Below are 7,566 nucleotides of genomic sequence, written 5' to 3'. Positions count from 1 at the left end.
ATTTCTTAGAATGGGAAGTTAGTAATGTTTATAGAAGTTTCCCTCACTCTCCTTTATATAAAACTAAATAAATCATCAGGAGTATTTTTTTTAATGCAGCTTTCTGATGAGAAAAGGTTTTCAGGCTCCACATAATCTATTTTTCCGAATACTATTTTTTAAACACAAATAAGTATCTTAATTATTTGTGCACTTCAGCCAGAACACAGATTTAGTTGGGGTTATTTTCCCTGTGTATGTAAGCACATATAGTAATGCATTTTAGATACCATGTTCTTATGCAGCTGGCTTTGAGCTTCTTTGGTCTTTGGTGCACAGGGACAAGGAAGCGCTTTTGCCTCTGCAGGTCTATGCAGGCACAGGTGTATTTTTAGGCCATTTGACAATGAGTAACACACTTTCCTTTCAGAAGATCGCTGGGTGGGGACTGGAACCCAGCGGTTTGCAATGAATGGACAGAGACAAATGCTCAGAGCAATCCATGGGCTTGCAGTACGTGTGCTGCTGCCGGAGAGCTTGCTGCTGCCCCCGGCGGCCGGCTGCCCGGTGCTGGCGGAGCCCCGGCTCCTCGGGAATGCTGGGAATGTTGAGTCAGGGACCGGCAGGCAAGGCTCGCAGCTGGCTGAGAGAGACTCGCTGAGGGACGGAAAGACAAGGGACAGGAGCACACAAGCCTCTCCTGGCTGCAGCAGGTCCCCTCTTCCTCCCCTTGCGGGCGTTGGGTTGCTCCGGCTCGCCCTGCTGCCTCCTTCCTCCGAGCAAATGAGGTGTCAGCTAAACGTGATGTTGTAAAATCCATGTGAGGACGAGACACAGAGGCAATGATTTGAAAGGTGAGACGCATAAACAGGAATATGGCTGTAATACATTACTGCAAATGTACTGTGATTGAGGAAATTGCTATATATTGCTTTCTACAGCTGTCTGGTAGCTGAAACTGGAGATGAATTTGCAGAACAGGCTTTTTATATTGCTTCAGGAATACAGTGTAATAAATGGGACCAAGTGCACATCTTATTCTGGTAACAGAGTGCCTCTCCCTACAGAATCGTTAACCAGAAACCTCTCTTGCTATTTCTATTAAAAGCAGCCATCAGTCTCATTGTTTGTGCCCAGTGTTTAAAAATATTGTTCAAGTTTGCTAGGGTAGAGCTGATGAGCTTTAAATATTCCTAGTTTTATACCTAAATACTGGATCATGTTTGGTGTTTTAAAATCGTGGAAGGAAGAAGGTGGGATATTTCTGTTCCCTTTTAGTGGCTGGCAAATGGAAACAAACTAACATATTATTTTGCAGTTATATAATTAATGGATACTTATTGGGTGCCTCATTTATGATGCTGTGTGATTTATTATTTTTTAAAGATCTTGGCTTGGGGAGTGTATATGAAAAATTCCACGCATATATCCATCAGGGATTACATGTTTTGTCGAGACTACCAGAGTATTAATATGATGGAGAAGGAATATATACATATATATATATATATTATTAAGTGATTGATTTCTAGGCGGCTACCTGCTAAGCCTTGTGATGGATGGATGGGAATCTACTCCCTTAGCGGCGAATTGATATTTCCCTTTTGATAGGCACAGCAACCGACCACTTGCATTGGCAGATCCGAGCTCTTTGCGAATAAGCACGGCCAATAAGTGCAGTCAGGAGGAGGGCAAATCCTACTTGTCAGGGTTAGTTTCTGGTTGGCTTTTTAAATCGGTGGTTTAACTATTTGGTTGTTTGGGATTTGCTTTCCATTGCCGATTCCTGTGCCTCCAGGTGCGTGTCCAGGGCGGCCCCTCATACGCGACCCCTTTCCGGCAGCTCCGAGAGGAGCAGGCCCTTCCCCAGCTCCCCCGTTCGGAGAGCGGAGAGGCGAGGAAGGTCTGGTTCCCCCCCACTTCCATCAAGTCCCTTCTCCGCTGGTCCTTCATTCCCTGTGGTGAAGCTGAGGATGTAAAACCTCCTCAGTCTGAAGCCTGCTCCCTCCCTCGCTGCCCTGCTCTGAGGGAAGATGCTGTGGAGAGCACTTAACCGCCCTTTTCCCACCTTCCCACCTACGACTCCACCGCTTGGATTCAGCCTCTTTTCACCCTCGTTTCCCATCCCCAGGGGCAGGAGGGACTTCGGACTGTCCTCCCCACCGCTCTTCTCCTCAGCGAGGAGCTGAGCAAGCCCGACCTGACCCAACTCCCTGTGTCAGAGCGGCGCCTCCTCCCCTCACTCTCCTCCCTCCAGGGACCCCCACAGGGACCCCTCTGCCATTGGGATTTACTTCAGTTATGGGCTCCCCTTCGTCCCCAAGCCCTCACCGCTGCTGTTCGGGTACAGCTGCTCAGGTATAGCCCCTCGCTGCCCGCAGGCCCCGGCGGAGGGAGGCGGCCGCGGTGCCCTGCCCCTGCCGCTCGCTGCGGGCGGGAGGCAGCGGCCCCGCCCCTCCGCTCCCCTCAGCCCCGGAGCTGCGGAGGGCGGGGGCTGAGGGGCCCGTTGCTCCCGATCCCATTGCTCCCAGTGCTCCCAGTGCCCCTTGGGGGCTGCGCTGCTGGGGTGTGCTCTGTGGAGCCTCTGTCCCTTCACGGTGTCGGCTGCCTGAGCAGTGCGTTTCCTCGCTCCATCCTTTCCCTGAACATGAAGAGGAAAATGTCAGTTTCCAGGGTCTGTTCTGCGCGCAGGGAGTGTGTAATGGTGAGTTTCATCCCGTGCCCTTAAGGAATATGTTTCTGTGCAAAAACCTTTGTTAACAGTTTCTTGAAGCAGGAAACTTCCACTGCAGGTCTTGGCTTCATGGGTGTGAGAATTGATTCCCACATCTCTCGAGTGCTTTAAGAGACATTGTTCAATTTCTGTTATTTTTGTTTGAAGGTTCTGTGTAAAGCAGTTTAGCATTGAAGTGAGTTAGCAATTCCATTCCTCCTAAAGGAAACTGGGTGGGGGAAGTGACTTTCTGTCCTGCAGGTGGAAGGGACTTAATTTTGTCTTCAAAAGGATTAATTGAGGTAAGGGCAGTCCCTGAGGTTTATGGCTTTACAGCTCCGGTTTAAACTATAGAGAAACTGCTCTGTCTGTTGCAAGTGCATGCAATGTGGGGTGGATCTTCCAGTGAGGAACTGAGATTTCATATTGAGCTTTTGGGTTTTTTTTATTGCTAGTTAATTTGTACTGTGTCTTCAGATAGATGCTTTATTTCAAATGCAATGGGAAGGAGATAACGTTTTGCTAGTGAAGGAGAAATTGGGTATGTGGATTGTTGCATTTCTTTCGAAGATGCCATTTGTGTACTTGAGTAGATAGCAAAATCATTGACTCCAGGGAATAGTTGGAGTAAATAACTTGGAAGGGTAATGCTGAGGTCTGTAAGGTGGTTGCTGTATTGCAGAAAGTGTGTGCAGACAGTTTGAGAGGAGACTTGGCTTCCATTACATTTAGCTCCTGTTTTAATGATGCTCAGTTGGTGAGGTCCCTAGGCTGATACGCTGTCTACCTGAAAGTGAAAGATGGCACTGTCTTTCCTTTCTTGCTCTAGCACTGAGATTATGTGCTTTGACTCTCTGATTCTGTGTTTTGTTTTTTGTTATTCATATGCCATGAAGGTGGGTTTATGTCTAGGAAGCGTCTTCTATCTTCAACAAAGATGCTCACCTTTGCCAGTAGAAGGAATTCGGTTTCTGAAATGATTTCCTTCCTTCCCAAGCACGAAGAAGACAGTTAGCATGCAGAGGCATCTTTTGTTCTTTCCCATCCTACTGTGCAGAATGGAGCTCCTTGCCTTAGAAATCCTGTGTATCTGATCTTCCTGAGCACTGACCTCCTTTTACCTTCTGTTAGTGTTTGAATGCCTTATTGAGTGCATTGCACTTAAGATTCAGAGGAGAACCAGCTCCTTTTGTATTCTGTAGGTAGTTTTCAACTCCCCTAACCTACTGGTAGTCCAGTTGTGATGAATGGTGATTTTAAGGTACAGTTATACATGCCAATGGCCCCTCTTATTTCTTGCCTGCTCTGAGGACTGTTGAAAGCCCATGTTCTTATCAGCAGAATATCAGGTGAGCATGTGCTATCTTAGCATGTTATATACCTGATATTTAGAGAATTAGCTAGTCAGCATGCGTGTTTTTTAAAAGAATGTGCATGGTAATTTTCTTGCTTTAGAAATGATTCTTGCAGAACTTTGAAGGATGACTAACAGAAAAGAGTGGGTTTTTCACCCCTCAAAGAGGGTGAAGCAACCAGCCTGTGTATCACTTCCAAAGACAACATATGTTCTCCCACCTGTATCTCTTATGGTGTTTAATATATTTTTATCCACTGTGATGCATTTGTTATCTTCTCAGTTTAATTTAGTTTGCAAAATGCCTGGGATATATATCAAGATGATTAGTCAGATCCACCTAGGAAATATTACTGTGATACTGATTATATATTTTTTATATGACTGCTCTTTTACTTGTGAGTTTATATTTGTTCAGTTTTAGGATGCTCTACAATATTTTTACGATGTTTTAGTTTTTGAGTGACTCATATGTACCTAGCAATGGTGAAGTTGCCTCAACTTATTCTGCAACATTAATACTGCCTGGATAAGGCTCCATTACTGTCACACCATTTTTGTTTACAGAGACCTGGAATTCCTTCACAATATTGGAAATGCAGACTTTGAAATGTGGACAGTTTATATGTTTGGAAAGTTATATATCACTACATTCTCCTTAATTTGTAATAATAATGAAGGAGAAGTGTAGTTCAGAATTGCTGTCCTTTTAGGATGGCAGATGGAATATGTCTACATTTGAGGTATATATCAGTTACGAATTGTAATTGAATGCATGGGAGCCTTTGGTGTTTTGGATGTTTAGCAAAGCCTAAGCTTTATTGAGAGGTTTTATGAGTAGGTTTTTGAAAGGGGCATCAACTTTCTAGATTACCTTGGAAACTCTTGCAGATGGGCATTTCCATGCTTCTGACCAGCTAACAGGTAGCTTCCTTAATGACTGATGTACTTCTAATTTAGTTTAAGTATCCCACTTTCAACAAATACTGTGTATTTTTTTAAGCTTCTTAAGCTGAAATCACAGTGCAGATGTAGAATTCAGTAGCTAAGTTCTATGTAAATAGAAAATGAAGAGATTTATATTAGAGTTGAAACTTTCAAAAAATACTTTAAATTGTGTAGGAAATGCCATGGAATGTTGAAAGGAGTAAAGAGATCAATGTTATAAATGATGTGTTGTAGTTACAGGGATAACTGGAGTTGAGGTGGGAAGTTACTAAAGAAAGCAATGTCTGTAATGACTGCCTTGCTGGATATGATGTGCAACTTACTTGGAAGGAAGTGAAAGAAATGTAGCAAAAGTGTCTGCCCTTCCTGAATTCAGTCCAACAGATCAGGTGTTGCACTGTGCATTGGTGACAAGCGGGACAGTTTCCCTCCAAGAAAATAGCCCACATTACTTGGAATGAATACTGACTTTTTGGGTGTACTGTTCTACCGACTTTGAGAGGCCAACGGAACACATGGGTGACTTTATTCCAATTCCTAATGGAGATTTACTGTGTCTGTACTTGTGGCTACACTATTTGGCATCCATTTGGATTGCCTCATTGCCAGAATAACAAATTGAATAGACTTGGAGACCACAGTACTTGAATTTTCAGGAACAGGTTTCTTGTTATCAAATACGAGTTGAATGCTGTTGGAGGCTGTGCTCCAGTATTGTTAAGTAAGCACTTTTCATGATCAGTAAGATTAATTTACAGGTAGTTTGATAAGATACAGGTTTAATTATGTCTGTGATATGTGCAATGTCAGAGTCATTTAATGACTTTATAGAACAGCATAGGTCTGTTACTTCTGTGTGAACTCTGAGTTACACAGTTTTCTGTAGTGCATAATTTTCTTCAAAAATACAATGCAACAGTAGTGCAAGAAATGAGTATTCTCATGTGCTTCTCTGGAAGACAGTCTGCTGTGCAAAGCATTTTTATTGATGGCTAAGCATTGGCAGTCATGAGATAACTTTGTTTTCACTTATATATCTCTTTTACAGACCTCATTTGAAATCTGCTCAATTTGATTTTCCTTAAGGAAAGTAGTTACAATAACATCTGTCATCAATATCAAATGTTCATATTGGATGCCTGCAAGGACTTGTAAATTGTACTTGTGAATTGGCATGATCATGTGAAGCTAAGATGGGTTCAGTGTTGGCGTAAAGGTGGAAGATTGGTTTTTGCTAGTGAGTTAACCAGCAGTCAAGACTGGGGAGTTCTTGTTAATTTTCTCTGTGAATAAATAAGTAAAAAATATAATTCTGGAAGTGCAGTGCCTTCTAATGGTTTTGGGGCAGAACTGAGAGGTCATCTGCTAAATCACTTGCATTACTGACAGAGCTTGCAAGTTCCTTGGATATCTTTGATCTAATGTGGTTGAGGCAAAGCCAGTTTCTCTTTTTGATGTAATCCTGAAACATGTGCATACTCTGATATCCTAGTGAAGATAATGGGGAGATGTTCTGCATGATTTCCAGCTCTGCTGGCTTCAAAGCATGCTGAATGTACAAATATGTGTAATATTCAAAGAAATGTAAAATGCATAGTAGATATTTAGGCTGCTAAATTGTAAATATCCCAATATTTAAGTATTAAGAAAAATCTGGAAGTTACACAGGTAGTCCTAATAGCTGATCAAATGACTATTCTGTTGCTTTGTTATGTGAATCAAAGCTCTGTATTAAACAATAGTTTTAGCTTGCAAATATAAAAGTCTGTATTTAATAACATTCATGTGAACAGACTTAGTGTTCAATCAAAAATACTTCATTGTGTAGAAGTATCTTGGGTTATTTCTAAGGTAGGCTTATGAGTTTTAAATGCATCTTAAAATGAAAAGTATTACATTAGTATAAATGACAGCATATTCTTAAACATACTATGAAAATAGGCAAATTTACAGGTCTAATGGTAAACTCAATTTCCTTTTATTTCCAGCTCCTAGGTTTTGTTTGTAATTGAATAATTGCAGTCTTTAATGTATGTTTAGTGTATGTGTGTGTTACCAAGTAAACAGCCTTATGTTTCAAAGACTGGTGCGAATGTTGACAATACAGATGTTTGTTGCTTGAACAACAAACATACTCCAAAAAGCAAACCCCTAGTAAACAGGAGAAGGAGGAAATCAAATCAGTTTATCCTTCACTAAAGATGTTTGGCTGATGTTACAATGATACTTCACATTTAGTAGTGAAGGTGCTTCCTGAGCACAGTCTGAATATTTGCTTGTATTATGTTTTCTGTCATGGGAATATCTCATGGGGAAAGGTTTGTCTCTGGCTCTATATCTGGTTATTGAAAAGTTTCCTTTTCTTGGTGTTTTTCAGCATACTTTGATTTAATGATTCTCTTCAGTAACATTGTTAAATGTACTGTGAGATTAGCCCTACTGTGCTGTCTAGTACCTACCTGCTTGTTGGTGAAACCTCTAATGAGAAACTGGTGAGAACTCTGTATGTGCTGTGGCTTCATGCAGAATTGGTAGCGAAGTTTAAACTCTTACCTGTTTTTAATGGTTTGGA

General features: G+C 41.9%; 1 protein-coding gene across 1 annotated transcript in view; it reads left to right on the top strand.

The window, feature by feature from the left end:
• Positions 1–605: 605 nt before the first annotated feature.
• Positions 606–7,566, top strand: part of ERC2 (ELKS/RAB6-interacting/CAST family member 2) — a 339,531-nt gene continuing 332,570 nt past the window's right edge. Inside the window, exon 1 of the mRNA XM_031046076.2 lies at positions 606–833. The gene's annotated coding sequence lies outside the window, so the exon portion shown is untranslated. The remainder of the gene's footprint in view (positions 834–7,566) is intronic.

This window comes from Melopsittacus undulatus, chromosome 9 (assembly GCF_012275295.1).
Source record: "Melopsittacus undulatus isolate bMelUnd1 chromosome 9, bMelUnd1.mat.Z, whole genome shotgun sequence".
NCBI lineage: Eukaryota > Metazoa > Chordata > Aves > Psittaciformes > Psittaculidae > Melopsittacus > Melopsittacus undulatus.
Note: the sequence above shows the minus strand (reverse complement) of the source record. Positions and strands in the feature narration are given on the sequence as shown.